Source organism: Ursus americanus, chromosome 2 (genome assembly GCF_024610735.1).
Source record: "Ursus americanus isolate L20-20 chromosome 2, mUrsAme1.1.p, whole genome shotgun sequence".
NCBI lineage: Eukaryota > Metazoa > Chordata > Mammalia > Carnivora > Ursidae > Ursus > Ursus americanus.
In genome coordinates, this window is record NC_142128.1 from 6,455,274 (window position 1) to 6,470,597 (window position 15,324).

Below are 15,324 nucleotides of genomic sequence, written 5' to 3' on the forward strand. Positions count from 1 at the left end.
GATGTTCAGTGCTAGGGCATGGGCACAGCTAAACCATCTATTAAGTAATGACTAAAACATTAGTTGTCACAGCAATGACTTTGGAATTGGACATATCTGTGAACTGAAGCTGTTTACTACCTGTGTGACTTTGGACGTTTTATCCTCTCTGGTTTCCTTATCTATACGGTGGTTAATAATAGCATGAAAATTAAATGAAGTAATGTAAAAGGTACTGGTCATATATTTAGTGCCAAAAAGTTACGAATATAAACACCAAGATAGAAACCAGTGAGAACGTAAGTGTTTAGCATAGAATCTAAAAAGGGAATTAAGGAGCAAGCATTTAACAGTGCAGGACTGGCATTGTTCAGGGAGGGATATCTTGGGTTTGGAGAACTTGAATATGGCTTGAGGTCATCAGGAATCCTAGAACTGTGGTAGGAACTGCCTCCCCATAAACACTCCTTACTGGAGTCAGCAAACCTTGATATCAGTGTTTTCTTGCTAACATTTGTATCCTATGGCATTACATCTTATACTTCCTTCAAAATACGGGCACATGAATGAACCAGTGTTTAATCCGAGGCTGGAAGGATGATTTCAAACACCACACTGTACAAGTCAATGAGAAAATAAATACTGGAATTTTTGATTTTGCCGATGCATCCCATTCACACACTTCACTTCTAGAAAATGGTTAACCTCTTATTGTATTCCATTCATGTTTATAAATTTACAACTTGGGCATAATGACAGTGTCTGTCTTTTTCTTTCCCACATCCCCAGGCGCGGTTTGACTCCAGGCTCTGGTTTGAATTGGCCAGGGTTCTAAAGGATGCTTTTACCTACTTACTGAGTCTGCAGTTTTCAGCACCTAAAATTGTGAAAAAGTACGAACATCATGGGATTGTTGTGAAAATTAATGAGATAATGCCAGTTTATAACTGGTAACTGCTGTTGCTCAGTTTAGCAGGAAACTCCCCCTATCACGAGCAACTCATTTTCCTAACATTTTTCCCTCTTCAACATACCAAATATACCTCTGGCAAGCTCGTCCAAGCATAGGGTACTTGAAATCTTGACACTATTTCTAAAGCTTTTCTTCCTCTTTTAGCCCATTGGTACCAATACGTTACTCCTGCTTGCTTATATACTCCAGGCACAATTGGGAGGCACTGGAGTAGTGTAGGGGAAACACCAGTCGGGTTGAAGCGACAGAGGGAGAGGACAGCCCGGACTGCGGGCATAGATACGGGATTCAGGCCCAGCGGAGTCATCCCCGCCTTGTGATTTGCAAGAAGGGTGGTGGGGATGGGTGGTAAAACGGCACGGGCCAAGGGAGGAGGCAAAGAGGGTGCATATGGGACAGTGGGGATGAGAAAGAAGGAAACAACCAATTTAGATCCTAGGGCCCCATGGGCGATGAGGGGCAAATAGAGAAATCTAGCCCCATTCTCCCTCAATCCCTCCTTGGCGAAGGACAAACGCCGAAGGAGGGGCCATCCCAACGCCGCTCTGGGCCCAGCTCCCCAGCGGCCCCTGGAGAACCCGCGATCGAGAGGAGACCTCCGAGCTGCCTAGACGGGACCCGGAAGTGCGCGCCAGGGAGCCCGAGTTTCCAGCGGTGCCCGGGGTCCGAGGTCGCCGCCGCTGCGGAGCGGCCGTGCGAGTGAGTATCGGGGTCCCGGGGTGGAGGCTGCGGGCTCGCGCTGTTGCGGGGGGAAGCGCGGGATGCGGGGCGGGGCGCTCGGGCTGAGGGGACGCGGGTGGAGTGGGGTTGGGGCCGCAGGCCTGACCGCACCCCCTCGCCGGGGCCCAGCCAGTCCGAGGAGAGTGAAGTGGGAGCCGGTCCTGGAAAAGCTTCACTTGCCGTTTCCCCTACATTTGCCCCCTTCTCCCTCCCTTTCCCGCAGTGACTGCCCGTCCGTTGTGCCGCGCTTTTTAGAAATCGTAGAGGAGGTTCTGAAGCAGCACCGGGGATTGGATCCAGCCCATGGAGAAGCTACCTGAGCAGATAACCCCGGAGTCCCCGTACCCATCCTCCAAGCAGGAGCCCCGAAAGAGCAAGGGTGAGGAGCTGACCTAGCTGGCTTTCTTTGTCTAAACTTTGTCCTTCCAGCCGCGGCCTCGGATTAGATGGACACGATTAACTTTACACTTAGAATTGCCCTGGTGAAAAACTACCCTTTTTTTTTTTTTTTTTTTTTTTTTTAACTCCAAGGCTCTATTACGTGTAAATAAAGCCTGTAACCAGCGTTTCCTCTCTTGACCTGTGGAGCAGACTGGCAGCGGCAGTATTATCCTAGCACTAAGTCTTGGAGGATCTGTCATTCCAGCACCTGCTAACTGGCTTGGCCTTTGGAGAAGCTCAGTAAATGTGTGAATAAATAAATGAACTCAGCCAAGTATGCCCCATACCTCAAGTACCAGGAAAAGAGCGGGCTCCTCCACTCATCCTACCCAAGCTCTCCTTCATCCTTAGGGAAGATACATTTACCACCTAAGGTGTAAACTCCAAGCAGGTGCTTTGCCTGTGGAGTGTAGTAGATAAGCCAGCCACCTGCTGATGGAAAATGAGGTTAAACTGTTAGTATCAACATTTTTTCCTGAAGTATCAACATCTTTATTTCAATCTGCCATCCCACCATTATCCGGTATATGTTTGGCTGTTAAAAAAATGGACTTGGATTATTTAATTGGGTGACAAAGGCTTAGATAATCCACATCATGGACTCTGTGATGGTTTATATTTGGGGAGATTTTCTTTTACACATTTATGTGTAAAAACTATATTTTCAGACTAATTTTTAACTTGATAGGTATTTATTGAGCTGTTATTGTGAGGTGTTGAGACTAAGTTGAAAGAAAACCTAACCCCTACTCACCCGCAAACTTAGAGTTGAAATAGTTAGCTGTGAGAGGCTATGGGACAGTGAACTATGTAGAAGTTTACAAGAGGAGATCCCTGTGAACTGGGGTTTGGCCCAGGAAGTCTTAGAAAGTCACAAGTTTGGCCGTGGAAGAATTCAGAGTAAGGAAGGAATTGTTGGCCTTTCTTAAGTAGTATACTATTGTTATATTTATTTATTTAGAGAGTGAGTGAGCAGAGGGGCAGAATCTTAAGCAGTTTTCATGCCCAGCATGGAACCTGACATGGGGCTTGATCTCACAATGAGATCATGACCTGAGCTGAAATCAGGAGTCGGACACTTATCTGACTGAGCCACCCAGGCACCCCAGAAAGGATTCAAGTTTTAAGTGAGAGGGGATAGATACTTACCACATGCTCCCTGTTGCTAGTCTTTCTAAAAGGCCAAGTGCCCATACTCACCTTCCTAGAATACTCATTTACTCATGTTGGTTCACAGTGCCCACTGCATTCAGCCCATACTCCAAAACCTGGCATCCAGGGTTCTCTGCAGTGTGGCCTCAAGCTACCTTAAAAGTCTTTCCTTCGTGTGCCCCAAAACAAACCCAGTAAGACTGGTGTGTCTGCACAAAGTAATGCCAAAGACCCTGCACTCTACACCGTTGTGCCTTTGTGTCCTTTTCCTCACGTGCATTGCTATCCCCTACATTCTCTGCCTATCCAAACGTCACATCCCAGCGTCCCGTGTAGCGCAGCCTCCTACGGGAATTTTCTGAAACCGACTTGGGCTGTGAGGAAGGAAGCAAACAGATGCAAGAGACATTGACATGAAAACCTGAGGACTTGGTGGCTGATTGAGCATTAGGGAGAAATTGGGTATAATCGCCCTTGTTCCCTTCACTGTCATACCTCTTAAAAACCTTGTCAGTAGTTGCTATTACTTTCGTAACCAGGGCACTGCTTTTGCTCCATCAGAACTGATTATATCCAGATTGCCAGTGGCTTAGCTAACGAATGCACTGGACACAGTTTTTCAGCTTTAATTCTTTGACCCCTTACTATTTTTTTGTTGATGTGATCACTCTTGCAGCTCTTGTTCTTTGTTTTGGAAGCACCATTTTCTTCTGGTCTTCCTCTTGCCTTTTCCGGGTTCTTTCCCACTCCTGTTTCTCCATCTGTTTCTAAACATTGATTTTTCCCCAAGACCGTTCTTAGCCCTCTTTTTTTTTCACTCCTGTAGGTGATCCTGTCCCCTTTCAGGACTTCTCTTAACCGCTCTGTGCTTCTCTTGCTGCCAGCTGGGTCCTGGATGCTAGATGTTCGTGGGTGTACTTTGGAGCTCATTGTTTTCTGCCAGGCCCCCACCTCCCTACCTTCCAGTGACTACCTTGGTTAATTTTAGTAACTGATTTTCCCAAGCTAGAAAACCTGGAGTCGTACTGTACTATTCTCCTTCCCTCCGTATTCAGTGAGCCATCAAATCCTGTCAGTTTTTCTTCAGAAAAGCGTGATTCTGCTGCCTATGACTGCCATGTCCTCATTTTAGGCCCATTCTATTTTTCTTGGATTGTTGACACATCCTTATGCTATTGGTCATGTCCCCTACTCTTGGTTGTCCTCCATTCTGCTGCCTCAGTGAATTTCCCTGGAAACAAATTTGACCATGTCAGTCTCTGCCTATAAAATAAAGTCCAAAGCCTTGGGTGTGGCAAATAAGCCTCTTCATATCTGGCTCTACTCTATTTTTCTTTTTCTTTCTTTCTTTCTTTCTTTCTTTCTTTCTTTCTTTCTTTCTTTCTTTCTTTCTTTCAGAGAGAGGGAAAGCACAAGCAGGGGCAGGAGCAGAGGAAGAGAAAGAATCCCCAGTAGACTCCATGCTCAGTGAAGAGCCCGATGTGGGGCTTGATCTCAGGACCCTGAGATCGTGACTTGAGCCGAAATCAAGAGTCGGACGCTCAACTGATTGAGCCACCCAGGCACCCCATCTGGCTCTACTCTATTTTTCTGCTGTATCTCCTGCTTCCTCCCTGTATGGGGGCATACATTTCACTCACATGGAGTTTTGTTTTTTGTTTTCACTATTCCTTAACTTACCCCTTTCGGTGTTGCCGAGCCTTAGCAGATGCTATGACATTTGCTTGGAATACTCTTCACCTTGTTGATCCTGATCATACTTCAAGATCCAGCTCAGCGTCATTCTTTGAGGCTGCCATCTCCAACTCACCTAGGTAGGGGTTGTCCTCCAACCCCTAATTGCGCTTTGAAGCACCATTATAATCCCTCTACCGGTATCTTGCACGTAGTAGGTGGTATGTACGTTTGCTGATTGGTTAAATCAAACAGGGAGTGTATTCGTTTCCTAGGGCTTCTGTAATGAATGACCACAACTTCATGGCTTAATACAGCAGAACTGTCTTCTCTCACAGTTTTGGAAGCTAGACATCCACAAGGGCTTTGCTACTTCTGAAGGCTCTGGGGAAGAATCCCTCCTTGGCTGTTCCCAGCTTCTGGTGGACCCCAGCAATCCGTGGTGCTCCTTGGCTTAAGGCTGCATCATCAGTCAGTGTCTCCATTGTCACATGGGCTTCTTTCCTCTGTGTTTCCATGTGTGAATCTTCCTCTTCTTTCTTTTATATAGATGGCAGTCATTGGATTTAGGGCCCACCCTAATCCATTATGACCTCATCTTAACTCTGCAAAGACTCTGTTTCCAAATAAGGTCGTATTCTGAGGTTCCACGTAGACATGAATTAGTGGGGGTGGGGCAGGGAAATGACACCAGACCCAGTACAATAAGTATTGCTCATTTCTACTGCTGTTAGGAGTAAATATACTTGGGATCCCACGGCTTTGTAGTTAAACTACTTGAAGAACTGCATAGATTTACCCCCTTCCTTTAAATTAGAAGCAGATCAGCGAAGAAACTTTGTTTTTAAACCTTTGTCCATGGGGACATGGGGACACATTTGATTTGCTTATTTCACAGGGCAACTGCTCTCTTCCTGGGCTTCTCGAGCTCTGTCTCAGACCGGCCACTGTCTGCTGAGGCATTCCAGGGGGTCCTGCTCCCTACCAGACTTTGAGTCCAAGTTTTTGATATTTTTTTCTGTACGTGGCTCTGACCCATGAGGAGATATATCTCTCTGAATGCCATTTGAACCTCAGTCTGGCGAAGGCTTTTTATAACTGGTCTATTTGGGACCCTCAGTGACTTACAGATTCTTCTCTTGATCGCTGGGAAACAATCAGGAGCATTTTTGTTTGTTTGCTTATTTGAAGATTTTATTTATTTGAGAGAGAGAGAGCAAGAGAGAGCATGTGGGGAGGAGAGGGAGAAGCAGGCTCCCCGCTGAGCAGGGAGCCTGATGCTGGGCCTGATCTCAGGACCCCGGGATCATGACTTGAGCCTAAGGCAGACGCTTAACTGAGAGCCACCCAGGCGCCCCCATCAGGAGCATTTTGAAGCACTGAATATGTGCAGGGTTCTTTACATAGTACTGGGTTTGGGGACAAAGAAATGGAAGACATCTTTTAATCTAGAGATGCTTTCAACATAAATTGAAGGGAACGCACACATACAACTAAAAATACTTCTGAGGAGAGGCCCAAAGACAATGTGTTTAAATGCCATGAAGGAGGCAGGAGGCGAATGCTTTCGAGACGCAAAGGAGAGCTCACTTCCAGCTGGGATTAGAGTAGGGTTAGGTTTCAGGAAGGAGGCTCCTTTGAGCTGGGTCTGGAAGGTTGAATAGGATTTTGATAGATGGAGAAGAGGGACATGTGTGGGAATATACATGTTCAGGAAACTGTTCACATTGACTGGAGCGTAGAGGAGATGTGATAGGAGATGAGTCTGTGAGGCAGAGTTGAGTAAGACTGTGCGAGAGCAATGCCAGGCCAAAGAGCTTAGCTTTTGTTTGGTAGATATTGAAGTATGTGTTGTTAGCTTATCTTACTAAACGGCTAGCCGGTGAGCATTGTGTATAAGGAAGAGAATCTGGTTTGTTGAGTGTGGTCTGGGTGGTGAGAGGTGGTTAGGATCTGACTTTAGGACGTCACTAGTGATAACAGAAGGTAGGGACAAAAACCAAGAAGTGTGTTGTGGGTAGAAGCAACAGTACTTGTTTACTGAGTGGGCATGGGGGCAGAGAAAGGAGTCACTGCTCGTTGTCACCCCTTCCCTTCTTATTTTGAAAAACGCTAAAGCTACAGGAGAGTTACAAGAGCAGTAGAACAGATACTCATATGCCAGGAGGAGGAGCACGTATGAGACATACTGAACTCGAGACTGGTATGAGAGCCACGTGGAAATGTCTTTTTTGATTATCGAAGATGCCGTAGCCTGTTATAAATATCCCCCATTTCAGAGATGGGGACACCATCCCTCCAGCTACTCAACCCAGAGAGAAAACTTTGTTCTCTCCTATTCATACCCATCAATCAGTAATCCTGCCCACACGGCCATCAACTTTTTTTTCCAGAATCCCAGTACTTCTTACCACCTTCTCTCTGCCACCATCTTGGTCCAGGGTGCCATCATCCCTCAGCTGAATTATTGCAGTAGCCTCCTGGCTGATTGTCCTGCCTCTTTCATTGCCGGCCTACCGTCTCGTCCCAGCATAGCCGGCAGTGTGATCCTGTTAAAATGTCAGGTCTTGTCTTCCTCTTGTCACGAGCCTCCCAAGGCTTCCTCTCTCACTCAGTAAAAGCACACCTCTTACAGTAGCCTATCGGGTCCTATGTTCTCTGATTCCCTTTGTGTGTCTCTGACCTCATTTCTTAACTACTTTTTCCCCTTGCTCATTGCGTTCCAGTCATACTTGCCTGTTTGAACACCCGGGGCCTTCGCACTTGCTGTTTCTTCTATGTGTAATGCTCTTTCCCAGAAACCCTTATCTCCTTCAAGTCTTTGCTTCAGTGTCATTTTCCTGGTCCTTCTTTGACCATGGGGTGTAAAATTGCTACCCTTCTGCCCACTCCTTCCCTCTGGCACTCTACTCCTTCTTCCTCGCTTTTGTCTTTATACCACTTGCACCATCTAGTAGAATGTAATCTATGAGGTTTCTTGTCCAGCTCCCTTACTATAATAAAAGATCTTAGAGGGCAGAGTTTTTGCCTATTTGCTCCCTGCTGTATCTCAGGACCTGGAACCGTACCTGGCATGTTGTCAGTTGCTCAGTAAGGTAAATATGAATGAGTCAAATGTCACAGGACTGGTAAAGAGGAGAAGAATTCAAGAGTTATAGGAGAAGGATCGCTCGCCTTCAGCTTAATGGAGAAGGTGATACTGAACAGGGCCTGAGGCCTGTAGGATTTACATTCATAAAGATGTTAGGCAGGCTGCCAGTTCTCTTCTAGAACACCTAAGCCTTCACATGTTGGGAGAGAACAAATAGCGTGGTCCAACAGACAGGAGAACAGGCTTGGTGTAGGGGAGGAGATGAGAATGAGGCTGGAAAGACAGGGGCCAGGTCAGAGAGATGTAGAAGAAACCCTCGTTTTAATATTTGCCCAAGCCAACCACAGAAGGCATGTCTCCTGCCTCATGAAGTATTCCAAATCCAAGTCCAAATGGAAGCATGCCCAGGCTATTAACCTTTCTATTTTTTTTTTTAAGATTTTATTTTATTTTAGAGAGAGAGGGAGTGCGAGTGTGGGGAGAGGCGGAGAGAGAGAAGCAGACTCCAAGCTGAGTGTAGAGCCTCATGGAGGGCTCCATCTAACGACCCCGAGATCATGACCTGAACCAAAACCAAGAGTTGGAAGCTTAACTGACTGTGCCAGCCAGGCGCCCCTGATCTTTCACTTTTTGATGAGCTGAGGAGACTTTGTTACCTTCTCTGTCTGGTGTTTCACCTTATTAGTGAACCCAGTTTTGAAGGGCTTCTAAGTTTAGGTGCCCCCAGGCCTGGGGGACAGATGGGGCAGGTTTAGGAATCTCTAGAGTGTACTGTCCCGATAGGGTAGCACCAGCTACAATGTGTTAATTAAATTGAAATTAATTAAAATTAAATACAATTAAAAGTTCAGCTACTCAGTTGCACTGGCCACATTTCAAGTGCTCAGTAGCCACATGTGGCCATTGGCTACTGTATTGGACAGCGCAGATGTGGAACGGCTGATAACCACAGAAAGTTCCGTCGGACTATGCACAGTGAGTGACTTGGATTTATAGTACCAGTTCATTATGGTATCTTGCTAAAAAGAATTGGCCTGCCTAGCTAATAGTTAGACTCGACTGATGCCTTTATCACTTTTTTTTAAGTACCTAACTTTGTATACCTAGTTGGTGTTCTCCAACTGTTTGCAATTTGTATGACATATAAGAGAAACAGTGAAACACATGTACAAGCGGATGTAAAACCATTAAGCCAGTAATCCACTCGCACCTGTTAGAATGGCTATCGCCTAAAAGCCAAGAAGTAAGAAGTGTTGGCGAGGATGTAAATTGGTGAACTACCAGTAGAACTACATATGATCCGGCAATTCCACTTCCGAGTATTTGTCTGAAGGAAATGAAAGCACTGTCTCAAAAAGATATCTGCACCCCCATGTTCATTGCAGCATTATGTACGATAGCCAAGACATGGAAACAGCCTGAGTGTCCATTGATGGATGAGTGGATAAAGCAGATGTGGTGTACATACAAACACGTGAATATACACACTGGAATATTGTACAGCTGTAAAAAGAAGGAAATCCTGCCATTTTCGACAATATGGATGGTCCTTGAGGGCATTCATTACACTAAGTGAAATAAATCAGACAAAGACAAATACTGTGTGATCTCACTTACATGTGGAATCAAAAAAAAAGAAGCAACTCAGACACAGAAAACAGACTGGTGGTTGCCAGACGTGGGGGGTGGGAGTGGGAGAATTGGATGAAGGGGGTCAAAAGGTAGAAACTTCCAGTTACAAGATAAATAAGTCCCGGGGATATAATGTACAGCCTGGCAATTATAGCTGATAATGCCGTATTGTGTGTTTGAAAATTGGTAAGAGAGAAGATCTTAAAAATTATCACGAGGAGAAAATTGTTAAAAACACAATATCTAAACTGAACATAGAGAGGTGGAGAACAAATGTAAATATGGCTCTCTGATAAGATATCACAAATTGTTAAATTCCTTAAAGAAAATGACCATTGACAAATAAAATCAGGGCTGATTATGTGTTAGGCTTTCACTGCTGATGGAAATGCTGCATTGGCTATTTCTCAGAACCCCCTCCTTTCATAAAGATCCCTCTTAGCAGAGGGCCTACTTTCTCTAATATCATTGCAAAACGGCCTCTCTAGCTTTAGTAAGCGGTATTTCAATTAAGAGGAGAAATGTATTAAAGTAAACAGGAGGTGTTTTTCTATCCTGTCTCCCTTGAATGTAGGGAGGGGTACAGGATTTGTTTTTGTATATTCTCTTAGAGTCAAAATCAACTTGGGACTATTTCTCTGTACCCCGTGTTTTGTATTTTAAATAACTTTCCCTCCTCCCCCCTCTTCCTTTATCAAATCTTCCCATTTGCATTATTTCTAAAAGATGTATTTGAGGTCTGAGCGTGTCTGTGTTCACGAGTGAGCATGTGAACATCTGTGTGTAGAGAGAGAGACTCTGGTGAGGAAGGTGTTGGTCTTTGATTACGTGGAGGGAGTCTTCCCTGTTACCTCAGGGATGATCATGTGGCCAGGGTGCTATGTGGGCAGAACCTCTGGGGTGAGGTTCTCTTTATCTGTTCAGTTCCCGCCCCTCCCCACACGTAGCCCCCAGCATCTCCCTTTTAAAGTTCTGAGATGACTCTACTTCCCTCAAACTCTGCTTCCCTTTTCTGCTAATCCAGGTATGTCTGTCTGGTTAGCTACTTCATATATAAACCCGAATTTTAGTTTCCCCACCGCTTTCTCCAAATCTGCTCAACTTGTATCCATCTTTTCCCTATATTGCAAGGCCATTTTTCATACTTTTTTGAACCAAATACTCCGGGAATACTCTGATCATCCTGTTTCCCACCAGGAGTTTTTCTTGTTACATTCTACTTTTTTTATATTTCCTGTCAGATGGTGAGACCTGGACTGAGGATCAATTAATTATAAAGCAGAAAACTCTCGAAGTAGGGCTGCGACTACAAGAAGGAGATAAATGTGAACAAAACAAACACAAGGGACTCTATGAATATGGGCAAAACTTCTGTAACATCACAAACTCTATCCAACAGCCACAGATTCTTAATTGGAGAGAAATCCCAAATGTGTAATATTTGTGGAAAATTATTCAGGCAGAACTCATACCTTATTCAGCATGAAAGGATCCACACACAAGAGAAACCTTGTGAGTGTCATGAATGTGGAAAAGCTTTTGGCCATAGTCCGAACCTTATTCAGCATCAAAGAATACATACTGAAGAGAAACCCTATGAATGTAGTGACTGTGGAAACCTTCCGGCGCAGCTCACACCTTATCCAGCATCAGATAATTCACACAGGAGAGCTGCCTTACATGTGTAGTGAATGTGGGAAAGCTCTTGGTCAGAGCTCAAGTCTTGTTTGACACCAGGGTATGTGTGTAGCAAGTGTGGGAAGGTCTTCAGCCAGAGCTCAAATCCAATAGAACACCAGGGAGTTCACACCAAGGAGAGACCATATGAGCGCAACAACTGTGGGAAAACTTACAGTCGTAACTTGCACCTCATTGACCACCAGAGAGTCCACACAGGGGAGACTCCTTACGGTTGCAGTGAGTGTGGGAAATCTTTTAGTAGGAGTTCACTTCTTATTAAACACCACAGGCTTCACACTGGAGAGAGGCCCTATGAATGTTGTGAATGTGGGAAGGCCTTCAGTCAGAACTCTCACCTTATTCAGCACCAGAAAACTCACGGTGGAATAAAAGCTTCTGAATACAAGGGATGTGGGAAAACCTTTAAGTACAGTTCATACCTTTCCAATCATCTGGGAATCCACACAAGAGAGAAACTGAATGAAATGAAGGTGGTAGAGCCTTTGGTCAGAGTTCAGCTCTGATTGAATGTCAGAGAGCTTGCAACTGGGGAGAAACCCTTTGGGGCTTTATGAGGGTGGATGGCCTTCAGTTCTGGTTCAACTCTTATTAAAACCCGAAAATCCAGATAGTAGACAAATCTCATGGGTGTGTTCAATGCACAAAAATCTTTAGATGGAGTTTCCGCTTACCCAGCATCAGGAGATTCCTTTGGAGGAGAGTGTGTCAGAGTCGGGCGTGAAAGGGGCATAATGCAGCACGACCAAGGTGATGGCTAAGCCGAACCTTGTTAGCACTACTGCTGATTTGATGGTGAGGATCGGCATCAGAGGGAGATTCTGTGGTTTGCTTTCCAAATCTTCATAGTTGTCTTCTGAAAATGGAATGAGTTAGGTCTATCCCAGGGAAGAAAGAATCAGGGAGTTCTAGATTCAGACTTGTAGGTGAAGAAAGCAGCAGGGTGACCTTTGCCCAGTAACACTCCTTCTATCTCATCTATTCCATTTGTTGTAACTATCAGTGGAAGTGCCTCTTGGGTCTTGGACCAGTATTTCGCTCCTCAGTGTTCTGCAGACTGTTGAATCTCTTTTTGTTTTATATGACATAAATGCACTTAGTAAACAGGCAAGTTTTCTAGACCAAACAACTCAGTATGACATGTTATGGGCTTGGCTATGTGTCAAATTGGGTAGGCCGAACTGCATTTGCCAGAATTCCCGTTCCTGTTCCTGTTTTTTGGTTCTTATGGGCTAGAGGGAGATTCTTAGGAGACCAGGAGGGCAGAAGAAAAGCAGCAGTTACTATTTTTGTGGCTCACCCCTGTTGTTGCTGATCTGCTGATTCAGCTCCCTAGGGAGATGCAGCCTCTGGGCCAGCAACTGGTCTACCTTCCCTTGGCTCCTCCTCTGCCTTTGCGGGCTGTGTGTGTGTGTATGTGTGTGTCCTGGTGGTTTTACTTCTCTGATTGAATCCTGGTCATATGCATGCTTACTGTTCTTGAAACAAGTACACATTTATTTTAAGTTTAGATAGAAATGGTTCGTTTCTGGCTGTTTTTGAAAAAAAATCAATAACTTTCAAGAAGTCCTTTGAGAAAAAGCCACGGTTCAAACTCCTTTATAACAAAAATTAAATCATAACCTGAGGCAGAGCTTCACTACTGTGTAATTGTCGAGGAAAAAGTTGAATAGCAAACCAGTTGAATAGTGCAATACATAATGGATAAAACTTTTTAAAAGATTTTTTATTTTTAAGAAATCTCTATAGTCAATGTAGGACTCAAACTCAAGACTCCAAGATCAAGAGTCACACGCTCCGCCACCTAGGCATCCCCATAAAATTAGAAAACAACAACAACTTTTGAGCATCCATTTACCATGAGTATTTTATTTTATTTTTTTAAAAAGATTTTATTTATTTATTTGACAGATAGAGGGAGCGAGAGAGGGAACAGAAGCAGGGGGAGTAGGAAAGGGAGAAGCAGACTTCCAGCTGAGCAGGGAGCCCGATGCGGGGCTTGATCCCAAAACGCCGGGATCATGACCTGAGCCAAAGGCAGACGCTTAACAACTGAGCCACCCAGGCGCCCCACCATGAATATTTTAATCATTAAAAGAAATTCCAAAAGTACCTCTACTGGGTAGTATATTGTTAGATTAGGTATCTGAGAGAAATACCTACTTTGTTGTATGCTTTTTTTTTTTCTTTAAAGTAGGAGTGTTGGGCGCGGAAACCAATGGGGGGGGGGGTTAAACGACCCTGAGATCAAGACCTGAGCTGAGATCAAGAGTCAGTCGCTTAACCAACTGAGCTACCCAGGTACCCCAAGTAAACACTTATTTTTGGTTACAAAAAAATCAGATTATTTTTCCTCCAGTTAGTTTGCATTAATGATTATCTAAAATTATCAGTGAAAATTATACTTACAATGTGGACTCTTAAAATTGAAAATTGCCTGTCCTGTAGCCCCCAAGTCTGGTCTGGTGCTGTGTGCACAGTAGGTATTGAGTGGATGGCTCTCAAATGAATCTGTTTACTGGACACCAAAGTCTTCTTGTCTCAGATCTCCTGTCTGTACTCCTCCACTTTTCTCCTCTGTAAGTGATAGGTGATTATTAGCACTAACTGAAGGTCACCTTGCTCTAAAGACCGCCTTGCCATCTGGATGTCCTGAGTATGGACTTGCACTCTGTGAGTCCGGTGTGAGCTCTGAGTGTGCCCACTTACTCCACATGTGACCCTCCTTGAGTCCCTCCCCACTCCCTTCACCACAGAAAGGGCCCTTTCCTTCTGTGGGGTCTTGAGAAGCTTCAGGGATGAGGCAGGGCTTGACCAGTTGGGGTTGAAGGCTGGGCGGGATTCTGATTGGCAGAGAATAGCAGGGAGGGGCATCCCGGGACAAGGTGAGTGTGCCGGGTCACACGCCAGGCATCAAGAGCAGAGCTGTCTCTGGAGACCGGGGGGGGGAGGGTGTTGGGGAGGCTGGGGAAGAGTTTGTCTAGCAGCATCAAAGGCACTGAAGTTGGTGTGTATGTTGGATGCTGGGAGATGCCTGGCTGGCTCAGTCAATGGAGCATGTGACTCTTGATCTCGGGGTTGTAAGTTCGAGCCCCGTGTTGGGCATAGAGATTACTTAAAGAAATAAAATGTTGAAAAAAACCCCCACTAAACTGAGGCTCTGGTTCTCTGGGCACAAGTATTACTAGTGGCCAATTGATCAAGCCCTTAGACCTCAGGTAAACACAAGGGCAACCACTCAGCCCAGTTGTTAGCCAGGCCTTTCTTGGTCTTTGTACTGAAAACCCCACATCGGGAAATGCTTGCTCAGTCCTGTGCAAACCAGGATGGCTGATCACCTGACCCCATAGCAACCCCACCTCCCTGTCCCCTCATGGCTCCTAGCTGCAATAGGACACAGTAGAGCAGGAATTCTTAACTTAGGTTGCATACTGGAATCACCTGGGGACCTTTCAAAGTACTGATGCCTCAGTCCCAATCTCAGAGATTTTATGGTGTGGAGTATGGCCTGCATATTGGGATTTTGCAAGTTCCCAGTGAATTCTTATGTGCACCGAAGGTTGAGAACCTATACAATACACGGGTGCCGAGAGAAAGACACAAAAAGATCACATAAGATCTGTGGCTCAGTCACGGAGGGCTAGCAAGAGGACGGGGCTGGGAGTGTGGAGTGCATCAGGGGCCCTGTGTGAAAGTGGAGAACTGTGGGAGGGGGCCCTGGCATTGAGAATGGAGCCAGCTATTGGGTGGATTCCCTGAGGGCAGTAAGCTTGGTCTGGGGCTGGGGAAGCAGGCACCTGCTCACTGCCCACTTCTGTTACCTGGTAAAATGAGTTCAGGTGACTTGGGTTTTCCCTTTGGAGCTCTGGCCCAAGGAAGCACAGAGCCTGGGGGAAGTCAGAGCCCCAGCTCATGGGGACTCCACCCCGTTTTCCAGCAGGCAGTTACTCTTCCCTTGCCTGTC

At 45.4% G+C, this 15,324-nt stretch overlaps 1 protein-coding gene across 8 annotated transcripts in view; it reads left to right on the forward strand.

Annotated features, from left to right (window-relative positions):
* Positions 1-1,359: 1,359 nt before the first annotated feature.
* TMEM225B (transmembrane protein 225B) overlaps positions 1,360-15,324 on the forward strand; it is a 30,342-nt gene continuing 16,377 nt past the window's right edge. For 3 of the 8 annotated variants that reach the window (XR_015726785.1, XM_087867645.1, XM_087867651.1), the window contains exons 1-2: positions 1,362-1,651; positions 1,896-2,051. The gene's annotated coding sequence lies outside the window, so the exon portion shown is untranslated. Of the gene's footprint in view, positions 1,652-1,895; positions 2,052-15,324 lie in introns of all 8 variants that reach the window. The other 5 variants (XM_087867655.1, XM_087867653.1, XM_087867633.1 and 2 more) reach the window with 5 other exon arrangements.